Source organism: Heloderma suspectum, chromosome 4 (genome assembly GCF_057233095.1).
Source record: "Heloderma suspectum isolate Gila_16-S chromosome 4, 16-S_ref, whole genome shotgun sequence".
Classification (NCBI taxonomy): Eukaryota; Metazoa; Chordata; class Lepidosauria; order Squamata; family Helodermatidae; genus Heloderma; species Heloderma suspectum.
The window spans coordinates 193,130,754-193,144,839 of NC_139461.1; the positions used below are offsets into that span (position 1 = coordinate 193,130,754).

At 44.3% G+C, this 14,086-nt stretch overlaps 1 protein-coding gene across 1 annotated transcript in view; it reads left to right on the plus strand.

Moving 5' to 3' along the window:
* Positions 1-14,086, plus strand: part of OLFM3 (olfactomedin 3) — a 239,231-nt gene that overhangs the window by 87,224 nt on the left and 137,921 nt on the right. The gene's annotated exons all lie outside the window — the stretch shown is intronic.

Sequence of the window (14,086 nt, forward strand, 5' to 3'; positions counted from 1 at the left end):
CTTGTAGAATATTGAAGAACAGATTACAGTCCTTTTGTAATATTTTGAAAGTTTAGGACGTTTGGGTGTGTGTGATTCTCTTTTATTGTAACTTCTCTTTTAGGGATACATTAGATGCGATGTTTAGAGCACAATCCTATTCATGTTTAGACAGAAAAAAGTCCTACAACTCCCAGGATACCCCAGCCAACATGGCTGGCTGGAGAATGCTGGGAATTGTAGGATATTTTTTGTCTAAACCTGCATAGGATTGCACCCTTAATGCATCTTTGCACTTAATGCACAAGGTTTTAAAAAATGCAAATAGTATCAGGTTGAGGGGAGCTAATAATCATTGGGGAACACAGCAGGCAAGGAGGAGGAATTTAACCCTTTCTTCCCATGCTGTGCTGCTGAGGAAAATCCCTCTTCTGAATCTAGTATACGCATTGTGAGGAACTCCCTCATTGGTGCCAAGAGAACAGGGTTTATAATCTCAACACAGACACAGGGAAACAACAGGGGAAGGGGAATGGCAGCAGGGGCCAAATGAGGAAGAATATGTGACTATTCCAATTACATGTATTATTATTATTATTATTATTATTATTATTATTAATTACATTTCAATACTGCCCAATGGCTAAAGTTCTCTGGGCAGTTTACAAAAATTAAAAACATTAAAAATACAATATACAGAGATTAAAAACCATTTACATAAAAACACATGAACAGACAATATACACAAAAGAAACATACCTAAAACAACTTCAAACAATCTCAAAAGTAAACAGCCATAACCATAAGACATTCTAGGATCAATTAAAACTTATCATATGCTGCTGAATGCCTGGGAGAAGAGAAAGGTCTTAACCTGGTGCCGAAAAGATAACAATGTTGGCACCAGGCGGGCCTTTTCGAGGAGATCATTCCATAATTTGGGGGCCACCACCAAGAAGGCCCTCTCCCTTGTCACCGTCTTCTGAGCTTCCCTCAGTGTAGGCAGCTGGAGGAGGGCCTTAGATGTTGAGCGCAGCATACGGGTAGGTTCGTGTCGGGAGAGGCGCTCTGTCAGGTATTGTGGTCCCAAGCCATGTAAGGCTTTATAGCCTGTATAGGTATATACAGGTATATACTGTATAGGTATATAGCCTGTATAGCCTGTCAGGTATTGTGGTCCCAAGCCATGTAAGGCTTTAAACCAGCACCTTGAATCGGGCTCGGAAACATTCAGGCAGCCAGTGCAAGTGGGCCAGAGTCAGTCTTATATGTTTGGATCTTCTGGTCCTTGTTATCAGTCTGGCTGCTGCATTTTGCATGAGCTGCAGCTTCTGAAGTGTCTTCAAAGGCAGCCCCATGTAGAGTGCATTGCAGTAATCTAACTTGGAGATTACCAAAGCATAGACAACTGTCCAGATAGGGGTGTAGCTGGGCCACCAACTGAAGTTGGTAGAAGGCATTCCATGCCACTGAGGCCACCTGAGTGTCAAGTGACAAAGATGGCTCCAGGAGAAACCCCAAGCTACAAATCTGCTCCTTCAGGGTAGTGCAACCCCATCCAGAACAGGTTGAGCACCCTCCATCTGGTCAGAAGAACCATCCACCAACAGCATCTCAGTCTTGTCTGGATTGAGTTTCAGTTTATTAGCCCTCATCCAGTCCATTGTCGCAGCCCGGCACCAATTTAGCACATCCACAGCCTCACCTGAAGAAGATGAAAAGGAGAAATAGAGTTGCATGTCATCTGCATACTGATGACAATGTGCCCCAAAACTCTGGATGACTGCACTCAACAGTTTCATGTAGATGTTAAATAGCATGGGGAACAGAACTGACCCCTGTGGAACCCCATACTGGAGAACCCATGGGGCCGAGCAAGATTCCCCAAGCACCACCCTCTGAAGCCGACCATCCAAGTAGGAGCGAAACCACTGTAAACCACAAGTAGGAGCGAAACCAGCAATGCATTTAATGTCATGAAATATAAGAGCAGGAAGCCAGTGTAGGGATTTAGGATTGATTGGTTGTTGGGGGGGAGGGGTTTAAGTGCTTTTTTTTCATTCCAAAATCCATATAGTGTATTACCTGAATGTGCAAGCTTTTGAGATCTCCAAATCTCTTCATCAGGTGAGATACTAGAAAAAGTAGGTTGGCAAGGATAGGAGAAAAAAAAAAATTCTGATCGGATATTGTAGTCTGGATGTCTGCATGGTCCAAATCTTAAGATGATATGGAGAAGGAGGGGTTGCAGACTTTCAAATTGGGCTCTGTCAGGTGATGTGATGGTTTCAGGTTTCAATGCCTGTAGGACTACTGAGCAGGAGAAGAAAGTTTCAGACAATTGTAGACCCCCCATTGTTGAAAATATAAAGTCCATTTGTTAACTCAAAGCTCTCAACATCCATGGTGAACCAGACAGGTTCCTTGGTTGGTGAAAAACAGAAATCGAGATCAACTAGAAAGCCTTTGAATTAACAAAGCAGCTCTTTTTCATTGTTAGGTGCTCTGGGAACCCTTCGGGGTTGAAGACAGGGGTATAAATGTATGTATTATAAACTGTCCAGAGAGCTTTGGTCATTGGGCAGTATAAAAACATAAGAAATAATAATAACAATGATGATGATGATGATAATAATGAATCTATCAATCAATATCAATCAATATCAATATTAATTAATACCTATATATCTATAAACCAATAAATATTTGAAATCATGGGGAAACCACTTGGAGGGTGATTTAGGGAACAGAAAACATTAAAATTTCTTCTCACTGCTTCCCTGCTCTCAATTGCTCCTTCTGAAGTGTTTTTTCCCCACTTGAAATTATCTTTTTAAGTCCATCGGGCCAAAGAGACTCTGGCTCTCAGAGTTTGTTCCCGGACCCACGGGTTCTGACAGTCGTGCTTCCCTTTGCCGTGCCCCCTTTCCAGAGGAAGTGATCTGATCTTTGCCCGTCGGTTTTTATCCTTTGTGTAGACTAGCTCTACACTGGGCTGCCTGAAACATGTTTTGTAATGCGGCCGTGAAACAAGGTTCTAATTATGTTCACCTGTCAACAACTGATATGGAAAGGAAAAGCAGGAGAATAAATGTCACTGAAATGTAGCTTGTTAAGATTCTGTTTTGAACTCTACATTTTATTTTATTTTTTTAGGTATTTCAAGCACCTGTCCATACACAGCTTTTGCGCCACGACATCCCCAGATACAAATCTCAAACTGATCTCAGTCATTAACAATGATAATGATGATGATAATGATGTGAATTATTGTCTGAGATGACTTTTTAATAGCCTTAACAATCTTCAGCGCATTGACAACTTGGCTAAGGTTATATTGATTTTTCTACTTCAAGCTATTAGCGATTACTAGGGGTGAGCAGAACCAAATGGTTTCACTCTACAAAGCTTTGGCAGGAGATGGAGTGCATCTATTACGCACCACCAGAATGAATTGTGGGTGCCAGAATGTCTTCACCAGTTCACTTTGGACATGCTCAGGGGCACCTTTGCACATGACATTTTGACCATATGGAGTGGGGCCACTCTAGGAATCCATCTGGCATGCTCCAAGCCTCTGGTTCAGCAACAGGCAGTCAAGGCACCATCTTGTCACTGTACTGGATACAATTAGGGCAGGGATCCCCAATGTGACACCCGCATGCGCTTCCAATGTGACACCTGAAAAAAACATTTTAAATCCCCCCCCATTATTTAAACATACATACATGGATCTGTATGAAATGCATACAGCTTTCTAGCAGTTATACATAGGCTTCAACAAAAACAGACTAAACGTCCAAATAAGTATCCATTTGAAGGTGACGCGTATGCCATCCAGTCAAATACTGAAAGAGTTGTAAGGTCCTCAATCCACTACATTATAGGAGGTGAGTGTTTATCCTACCAATGTTGTAATATCAGTCTTTTAGCCATTGAAAGGGCGCAGAGAATACATTTAGGGTGCAATCCTATGCAGATAGGTGGCCACCTCCAAACCCGGAGGTGACCGCCTATCCAAAGCAGGGCAGGGGAAAGCACGGAGGGGATCGTTCCCTCCGCGTTCCTCCTGCCCTGCATTTTCTGCTAGACAGCTGATGTTGGCTGTCTAGCTGTGCGGGGGGGCAAGTGGGAGGGAGGCTGCTGTACAACACAGCATTTCCACCTGTCCCAGAACGCCCCCAGACACGCCCCTTTTCGGCCGCTCCACACTCCTCTTGTGAGCACAGAGCTTGGGGCTTCTCTGCGCTGCCTCGGAGGCAGCACGGAAGTGGAGGGAGGTCAGTTTTCCAGGAACCGACCTCGGAACACGGGCTCCAAAAACAGGATATCCTACGGCCATCTGGCCGGCATCTAGCAGCCATAGTATTGCTCCCTTATGCTGACATTTGTTAATTTCCATGAAGCAGGTACATAATTTAAAAGAGCATGTACACCAGTGAATATTAAAGACTGTTACTGTACAAAATTTATCTGTGTAATAACCTCCCCTCCCCACCCCCAACACACACAAAAAGCAACTGCTGGACACTGCCAAATCATACGTTTAAAAGAAGCATTGGCTGTATTGCACTGCCAGCATTTAGCTGAATTAGACAATCTCTTATTAAAGAGACGTTGCAGTGTCCAATAGACATGAAACAAAAGTTTTTGCTGAATAAGATGCAGCCTAAGATCCGTAGACATGACAGGTAGACCCCCAAAGTGGCAATCCACTGATTAGGATTTTATGGTGGTGCCTGCATCAGTTTCTCAACTTCTCAAATGTGCCCATAGGTCCAATAAGGTTGGGGACCCCTGAATTAGGGCATGTGAAATGGCCTCCTGGGGAATCCAAGGACATCGCACTGGTGGTCTAGAAGGCTGCCTCACATGCCCTGAGCTTCCAGCACAGTAAATAGGGGCGGCATTAACATCTGTTCAGCCCCCTTGATGGCATTGTGGCATAAAGCCAGCCTGTTGGTCCAGAGCCACTTGGGTGCCCTTGGATGCTCTAGGACAGCTTTCCCCAACCTGGTGACCTCCAGATATTTGGGAATACAACTCCCATCACCCCAACAAATGGCCATGTTGGCTGGGGCTAATGGGAGTGGTAGTCCAAAACACTGGAGGGCACCAGGTTGGGAAAAGCTGCTCTAGGAGGCCTCCTTGCACGCCCCAAGCCTCCAGTGTGGTCAGTGGGCAGCGTTCTTACCGCCCACTGACTAGCAATGTATATTTATTTAACTGAAAGATTAAAAAAAAAGTACAAAAGAGCCCCATTCATATTTTATTCAGAGTTAATAATTACAAATTACCCTTAGTCTAAAGTAAGTATGAATGAAAATGTTTACTCTTTCGAGTTTCTCTTTTGCAATGTAAGTCCATTTGGTTTATTTGTCTCGGCTTTTAATAGTTCGTTTGCACTGAGCTCTGAGAGTGACGAAGAACCTGACAGCTGCCTTGACAGGCGCCTGCAAAGGGCTCCCTGCTTGGGCTGACAGCCTGAGCAGGGAAGGCTTTGAATGAGGACATTGGGAGATTTCACAGAAGGAGAGGTTGCAGCCCCCAAATCAGCTGGTGTGCAGAGGAAGCCCCTGCCAAGGATCCTTGGGAAAACAAAGTCATTGCTTCGGGGGGGGGGGGCTTCCCCCACCCTACCCACCAGTTTACTCCCACATCCCACCAACATGCTGAGGCCTGTTGTAGGGTGGTCACTTACATGCTGCCCCCCCCCAAAGAGGGAATCCATTTCCCCCAAAGAGGACTGAGATTTACATAAAGTTTGCTTATGCTAAATTTAGATAGGTAGACAGACAGACAGACAGACAGACTCACATTTAGAAATAATGACAATGATTTATAGAAATACCTCTCACCGTAGTGGGGAGACTGAGCAGGGTGTCTGCGCAGTCTGCTACCCAGACGCTCACTGTTGATGGGCAGCTTCAAGACCCCTGCTCTCCTTCCTTAGGACTCGTTATCATAAAACTTCAGCTTTGACAGGACAGCTCGTTAAACCACCTCAGTCACTGCTCGAAGGAATTAACACTTTTAGGTGTTGGTTGCATTAGAAAGGCGAAGGTTCCCTTAAGTGCAGTTGTGACCTGGGTAGTTATTCTGGTTGGCTTCTTGACTGTTCTTTCATTGATACCATGTAACTACAACATCCAGGATGCCTCGGACTGAGCACTGGGAACAGAACCAGTTTCCAAACTATTTGGCCATGGACTTTGGGCAATTTTCTAGTCCTCAATATAAGCTACCTCACATGGCTGAAGTAGTTCAAGATATGGTTCAAACTATATTTTAGCTAAATTAACTAGGGCTGCGCAGGGACGCTTCTCACCCCGATCTGCCTCAGAGGCTGCTTCAGAGCTCTTGAGGTGGGCCTGATTCGCTCTGGACTGATTTCGGGGGGGGGGGGGTGACCCGCTTTGGCCACTGGAGCTGGAGCTGGAGCTGGATTCAGATGGCCGAATCGGATCATCTTGGTCCAGGGAGTTGTCGCCGCTGCCGCCGCTGCCACTGCCACTGCCAGCTCCTGGGCTCTCGGGACGCGTGCCGGCAGCTGTCTTCTTGTTCCAGGGAGTCGCCATCTTAAAAATGGCAGCTCCAATAGATCCTGCACTAAAGCGCTTCAAAATGACCCAACCCGCTTTGTGCTGCTTCATGCCCTTTCCGCCTTGCCTCAGAAGTGGCACAAAGTGGCCCGAAGCACCCCGCTTCGGCTTGGAGTTCAGGCCAAAGGAACCCTAGGTCAAAGCAGTGCACAGCCCTAAATTAACCGTAACCATTTTTGTTTGTTCACAGGTAGATGTATCCAAATAAGGCAACAGGTCTTCTACATCTATATTTCCCCACAGTTTATAAATATATACAGTATATAACAGGGATTACCAACTACCGGTATATATTTATTTACACACCCACACACTTCCCAAGTATTTTGAGAGCATAGAGTCTGTAGTCTATAGATGTAGCCCAAATAAATACAGAAATTGGCTATGCCTGGTATAATAGCTCAACAGAAATGAACTAATTCTTGACTGAATCGGTAACAGATTTGAAGCAAACATGAGTTTAACCTCCCTTGTAGACTGTGGGAATGCTGTAGACATCATATACCTCGACTTCAGCAAAGCTTTCGACAAAGTGCCCCATGATATCCTGATGAGCAAACTAGCTCAAAGTGGGCTAGATGAAACAATGATCTGGTGGATCCACAGTTGGCTACAGAATCGGACTCAAGGAGTGCTTATCAATGGGATCTTCTCAAACTGGGAAGAGGTAACGAGTGGGGGACCGCAGGGCTCAGTCCTGGGCCCAGTGCTCTTCAACATTTTTATTAATGACTTGGATGAGGAGGTGCAGGGAATGCTGATCAAATTTGCAGATGACACAAAATTGGGTGGGATAGCTAATACTTTGGAAGACAGAAACAAAATTCAAAGTGATCTGGATAGACTGGAGCGCTTGGCAGAAAACAACAGAATGACATTAAATACGGATAAATGCCAAGTTCTGCACCTAGGAAAAAGAAACCAAATGCACAGTTACAAGATGGGGGATACATGGCTCAACAACACTACAAGTGAGAAAGATCTTGGAATTGTTGTTGATCACAAGCTGAATATGAGCCAACAATGTGATGTGGCTGCAAAAAAGGAAAATGCTATTTTGAGCTGCATTAATAGAAGCATAGCTTCCAAATCCCGGGAAGTACTAGTTCCCCTCTACTCGGTACTCCAGATGGTTAGGCCTCATCTGGAGTATTGTGTCCAGTTCTGGGCACCACACTTTAAGAAGGATGCAGACAAGCTGGAGAGGGTTCAGAGGGGGGCAACAAAGATGATCAGAGGACTGGAATCAAAGCCCTATGAGGAGAGACTGAAAGAACTGGGCATGTTTAGCCTTGAGAAGAGGAGACTGAGGGGAGATATGATAGCACTCTTCAAGTACTTGAAAGGTTGTCACAGAGAGGAAGGCCAGGATCTCTTCTTGATCATCCCAGAGTGAAGGACACAGAATAATGGGCTCAAGTTACAGGAAGCCAGATTCCGGCTGAACACCAGGAAAATCTTCCTGACTGTAAGAGCAATACGGCAATGGAACCAATTACCTAGGGAGGTGGTGGGCTCTCCCACACCGGAGGCATTCAAGATGAGGCTGGACAGCCACCTGTCAGGGATGCTCTGACTTGGATTCCTGCATTGAGCAGGGGGTTGGACTCAATGCCCTGTAGGCCCCTTCCAACCCTACTATTCTATGATTCTATGATTCTTTCAAACCGTAGCACAGTATTTGACATTAAGAAGCTTTGCCTTGCCTTTCATAGCCTGAGTTTCTAACATACTTAACATTTATATCTAAAATGGCATCTGGTCATCCTCTGAGCTGTTCTCTTTTCTCCGCCACTGGATTAGGTGAGATACCAAAAGATTTGCAGACTTTGGGAGCAGATAAACTTCCTTCTCCTTTTTTGAATGGTGTCGCTGCAAATTGTTATTGTAAAACCTGAACCCGTGCTAGGAAGCCCAGTAAAAAAAGAGCCTTTGCTCTAGTAAATTACTTTAGTGCTTATCATATAATGGTAACGGCTTTAACGTTAAGTCTAAAAGCACACATTACGAATTGACTATCGTGGGCTGCGGATTCCATTATTTCCAGTCAAATAAGGTTACGATCCATTTAAAGCCCTGCTGCCTTTCATAGGGAACAATCTGAAAAGGTAAGTTGCCTGCAGAAAGTTAGACCAGGCTACATGTTACACACAAATGAACGTCCTAATGGCTGTGTTTTTGTGCGCTATGTGCAGTTTAGTCCAATTATACGCAGGCAGCTGACATGATCAGACTGTTCACATGTCCCGATGGCCCTTTTTTTACATGAAAAGCTGTTTGTAATGGAGAAACGGGGAGCCGGGGAGCAGTGCTTACACCTTTTCCCAACCCACCTTTTTGTTGCTCCAGATCAGCCTCATTGGCCTTTCCCTCTAAATGTGTGGTTCTCACACACACACACACACACACACACACACACTTGAAAGACTGGGGGAGGTGAGGATAGAAAAGCCACTTTGGGGATGATTTAGAGCAGAGAAATTGCAGGTAGGGAAAGGGTGATGTGCCCCCTCTCCACACCACTTCTCCTCTCCCAAAATCACACCTCCCGAAGAGGCTTTTCTTTTAAAAAGGGGTTGTCGGGCCACTGCTTAGTGATGGGCAAGCTCTCCTTGCCTCCAAATGGAATAGGGTATGGCAAACTGAGTGCTGCAGAGAAGTGACACAAATGCTTTCAGAGGGACCTTGCTGACACTGCCCTGCTACCACCGCCAAGTCGGTATGGGAAGAATGCAGGGGAGCAAGGAGGAGGACTGCCAGTGGGGACAAGGCAAATCCCAATATGAGCAGAGCACCATGGCAGAAGGCTCTGGGCTTGGCTCACATGGGGTGAGTCTTTTCAAACTATGACAGTTCGTATTCCAAAGTCCCCGTTTGTTTGCATGGAACAAATGTAGTTTGGCCCACTACTTGTTTTTTTAATGTGCTAGTGGCTCCATGAAAATCCCAGGCAAGGACCGCACGTTGTTGTCACAGAGCCATCAATATACAGAGTGCTTTAGTAAATAAACCAAGCACACAGATACACACTAGACTCTTGTTTCAGGAAGCTTACAGTCTAAATTCTGGCAGAGGAGAAGACAGAGGGGAGGAAGAAGGAAGAAAAGAGAGAGTTAAGGGCAAGAGGATTATTTAACCAGAGTCACTAACATCTAGGCTAGATTACTATAATGTGTTATATGTGGGGCTGCCCTGGAAGACTGTTTGGGAACTTCAGCTGGTTCAGAATATGGCAACTAGGCTCTTGATGGGTGCTTGCAGGTTTGACTATATCTTGCTAATTTTAAAAGACCTGTGCTGGCTACCAGTTTGATTTGGGACATAGTTCAAAGTGCTGGTGCTAGACTTCAAAGCCCTAAATGGCTTGGGATCTAGGTATTTGGAGAACAGCTTTGTTCCATATGAGTCTGCCCAGTCATTAAGATCTGCAGCAGAGGTCCTTTTCCCGGTGTCCCCATCTTCAGGGGTGAAGTGGGTGCTGACTGGACAGCTGGTGGTCATTTTTAGACTGCAAATAAGTTTTTAGGATTTTGCCATTTTGAATATTTTATTCATTCTAGTTTTGGAAATCACATTGCATGCTGTTAAACGCTCAAGTCCCATTTAAATTTTAAATATACACATTTAAACAAACAAATAATGGGGGATCAATATCCCCCCAAAGTAGTTGTATGTTTAGTTTCAGTAGGGAATTAAGATAAAGGGGATTAAGCCAAAGGTTTTATAGAAGGTGTGTTTTGAGAATGGATTTGAAGGAAGAGAGAGGTGGCAAGATGTGTAGTTCTGGGAAGGGTTTCCATGCATGGGTGGCAGTGTGGGAAAATGGGTAGAGTCATTTATCAGAGTGGAAGAACTTTGGGCAGCTGAGCGTGGTAATGATGGAGAAGCAATATCAGAATATGAGGGACAGAGATGAGCTTTCCCGCATTCTCCTTGAATGGACTTGAAAACATTTAGAGTTATTCCCCCCTCCCAAATAGAAATAACTTGGTTCATTTCCCAAGCCAACTGGAAGTTGGGAAGATAACCTCCCCTCCCAGCCCATCCTTCCTGATCCCCCAAATATTCTCTCTACCACTCCCACTCCCCAAAACACCCTCACCCTTCCCCTTAAAGCCTTACCTTAGGGCCAAAGCAGACATAACTTTAAAGACATAGCTAGCAGCTATGATGTTTCTTCATTTTTAGGCCAGAGTCAGAGCAGGGATTGGGACCCCAGCATGGCGGGGGGATAGAGGGCTTTTGTCCGTGCTATGGGCTCAATTTGTATCACCCCTCCTCCTGTGCCTGCCATTTCAGTTGCAAAATTGTGATCCCTATGGATTGCTATTTTGCAATAGAAATTGCAGGCATGGGGACCCAATCTGGATCAAGTCCACAGCTTGGGGGGGAAGGGTTAAATCCACCCTACCCTCCATGCTAGGATCTTAATCTGGATTAGGCTCCCTGCATCTAATCTAGAGTAAAAATGGAAAAAAAGTGATGTCTGTCTTGGCCCATAGGTCGTTTTCTCCCATATAAGATCAGAGAAGGAATACTTCTTCCAAGATGATGCCTGCCAGCTGTGGTTTTTGTAAATAACTTTTTTTTTTTTTTTTTTTGAAATGCTGGTGCCTGATTAATGGGGGTATTTTTCAATGGATCAAAATGTCTTTAATCGATTGGAACAGGAACCAGTTGGCAGAGCAATCTTATACATGTCTATTCAGAAGGAAGTCCCATTGAGTTCAGTGGGATTTACTCCCAGGTAAGTGGGAATAGAGCTGCAGCCTAAGCACTGTAGCCCTAATATTTTGTGAGCATGCTTAAAAGATAGAATCATATGACAATGTGTACCCATTGTTTACACTTCTTCCCTTAAAAGATTTGTGCGGAAGGATTCCCTGGTCAGGCCACCACCCTGCACTGGATTATAAAGTTTCTCTGAGCTTATCCAAGTTTCCCAGAACCCCACTGTCCTCAGTAAGACAGAAATAACTTGTTTCTTTCTCTTGATTATAAGATGTTACTTTGGATGAATGCGTCTAATATGACATAATGCACGCTGTGGTTAGACTTGTTTGCATTTGAAAGCTGTGAGCCCTTTTGCATGGAGGGGGGTGGAGGAATGATCCATCAGCCTGATGTCAGAACTGTTTACTGTGGTATAAAAGGTTTGCTGTGCTCCATTACAATAGCTTAAAATAGTGGAGACCTCGTGGTGGCTCTGCTGAGCAACACAAAGCCTAATCACATCATTTCCGTGTGCCTGTGCAATTTCGGCAGTCGTCTGGATTTCGGCATCATTGAAGAATCATTTATTATCCATTGGAGGGCCAAGGTCTCAGGCAAAAGGGTATTGTCTTGCTCTTGTCGAGGAGACATTTAAAGGAGTGATAATGCATTATGTGGTGGGGAACCGCAATCTGGGGGATGATTAACATCTCCTGACAACATTTGTTATTCTTAATGAAGAGCTGTCTCAATAGCGACCGTGCTTTGCTATGGCCAGTGTTAGGACTCCCAAGATGATTTCTGAAATTTAGGACAGAAAATCACAGATGTTATTTCACCTTTCATTCCGAAAGGCTACATTTCATAGAGAACTACCTTTGCAGCCATAGGCAAGACCAGTTTGGAACGTCAAAATGTTTGCAGTCAGTCATTAACGCAAGCCATTGGTTAGCACCCAGATGGGAGGAAATAAAGGAAGGTTGCAATGCTGAATCAATTAATCAAACCAACTAATTGCTTAAAGACTTTCCAAACATTTTTAAGTGTCTCCAATGAATTGGGCACCATTTTAGAAGAGGTATCTCCCACTCTCCACTTCTAAATAGATGCCAGCTATTCCACCACCACCCCTCCCCTCCATGCTTGGATGACGGGGAGAAGGAGATGGACACAGGATCAGAGCTCTCTCATCTGCCAGCACTATTGCTGGGCCTTGCCACAACTCTTGGAAGAATTAGTTTGGCAAGGAAAGACAAGCAAGCGAAGATATTGCACAGGAGGACAGCTCCAAAGCAGGTTGTTGGGCTCCACTTCTTCAAATTTCCTTGGGAGGAAGCAGCCTTGAAACCAGTGAGACTTCCTTCTCAGCAACCTGATCTAGAAAACATGTTTTTTCTTCAGATCTATTGATTGTATGCATATGCAGATATATACATATTTATACCCATTGAATAAGCCAATCAATCAACTAAAACTCATACAATGAATAAAAGATTTCAAAGATTTCTTCAGTTGAGTGACAGATGTATCACATAATTAGTTGTCTCCCATGTTTCCTAACCAAGGAAATACCAGGTGAAGCATTCCTTGACAAATGAACACACGTTTCGTAGTATCTGGAACACAGAACATAAGAACAGCTCTGTGGACTCATACCAAAGATCCATCTAGACCAGCATTCTGCCTCCAACAGTGGGAAGCTTATAAGCAGCAGCTCTTAGTGGTGGCAGCTGGAGGCAGCAGCTCTTAGTGGTGCTATCAAATTTAGGGGTAGATATCCAGGGCCCCACTCAGCTGAATGAGCAGAAGGGTCCCCAAACACAGCATGATTGGCTGACCTGCCGCATCCTGAAGTAAATGATGCTCATTGCCATCTGAAGAGCATCCCCTACCCGACCCCACCCCAGTTAGGTCCAGAGTCTAAAATTCCCCAGCTGCACCACTGTCAGTCCTCACCCTGTTATTTGTCCCCAGCATCTGCTATTTAAAAATATACATCCTCTAAAAATGGAGGTACCATTTAGCCAACATAGATATTAGCAATTTATAGATCATTTCATTATTTTATTTAAAACATTTCTATCCCGCCCTATATCATTAAGATCTCAGGGCGGCATACAGATAAAAACAATGTAAAACAATAAAACAATACATAATTTAAACACCTAAAAACATATTAAACTATTAAACAAGCTAAAACCAGTTAAAATCTAAAACAATAAAACAGTTAAAACAATGTGCCAGGGAATGCATTTAGCCCTCAAAGACTTTGGTAAAAAACCACGTTTTTACATGGCACCGAAACAAGACCAATGTCTGCACCAATCGGGCCTCTAAAGGGAGGGCATTCCACAATCCTTTATATATCTATCTAACCCACTATTTGTTGTTTATTCGGTCAGTCGCTTCCGACTCAATCCTTTATATATCTGTCTAACCCACTTTTAAAGCCATCCAGGCTAATAACTGTCACCAAAACATGTGGCCTGTCTGGCTACTCCTATGAAATATTGTCATAAGAAGAGCCCTGCTGGATCAGACCAAGGGTCCATCTAGTCCAGCATTCTGTTCACACAGTGGCCAACCAGCTGCCGACAGGAAACCTACAAGCAGGACATGAGTGCAACAGCACCCTCCCACCCATGTTCCCCAGATACTAGTCTACATAGGCTCACTGCCACTTAATCAAGGGGTATCATATGACAAGAATAGCATATGATTTTAATGACAAATGTTCTTTGGGCCATAAGCCCACAATAAGGTAAGTGTGAAATCATTTCGTTAGCATCACA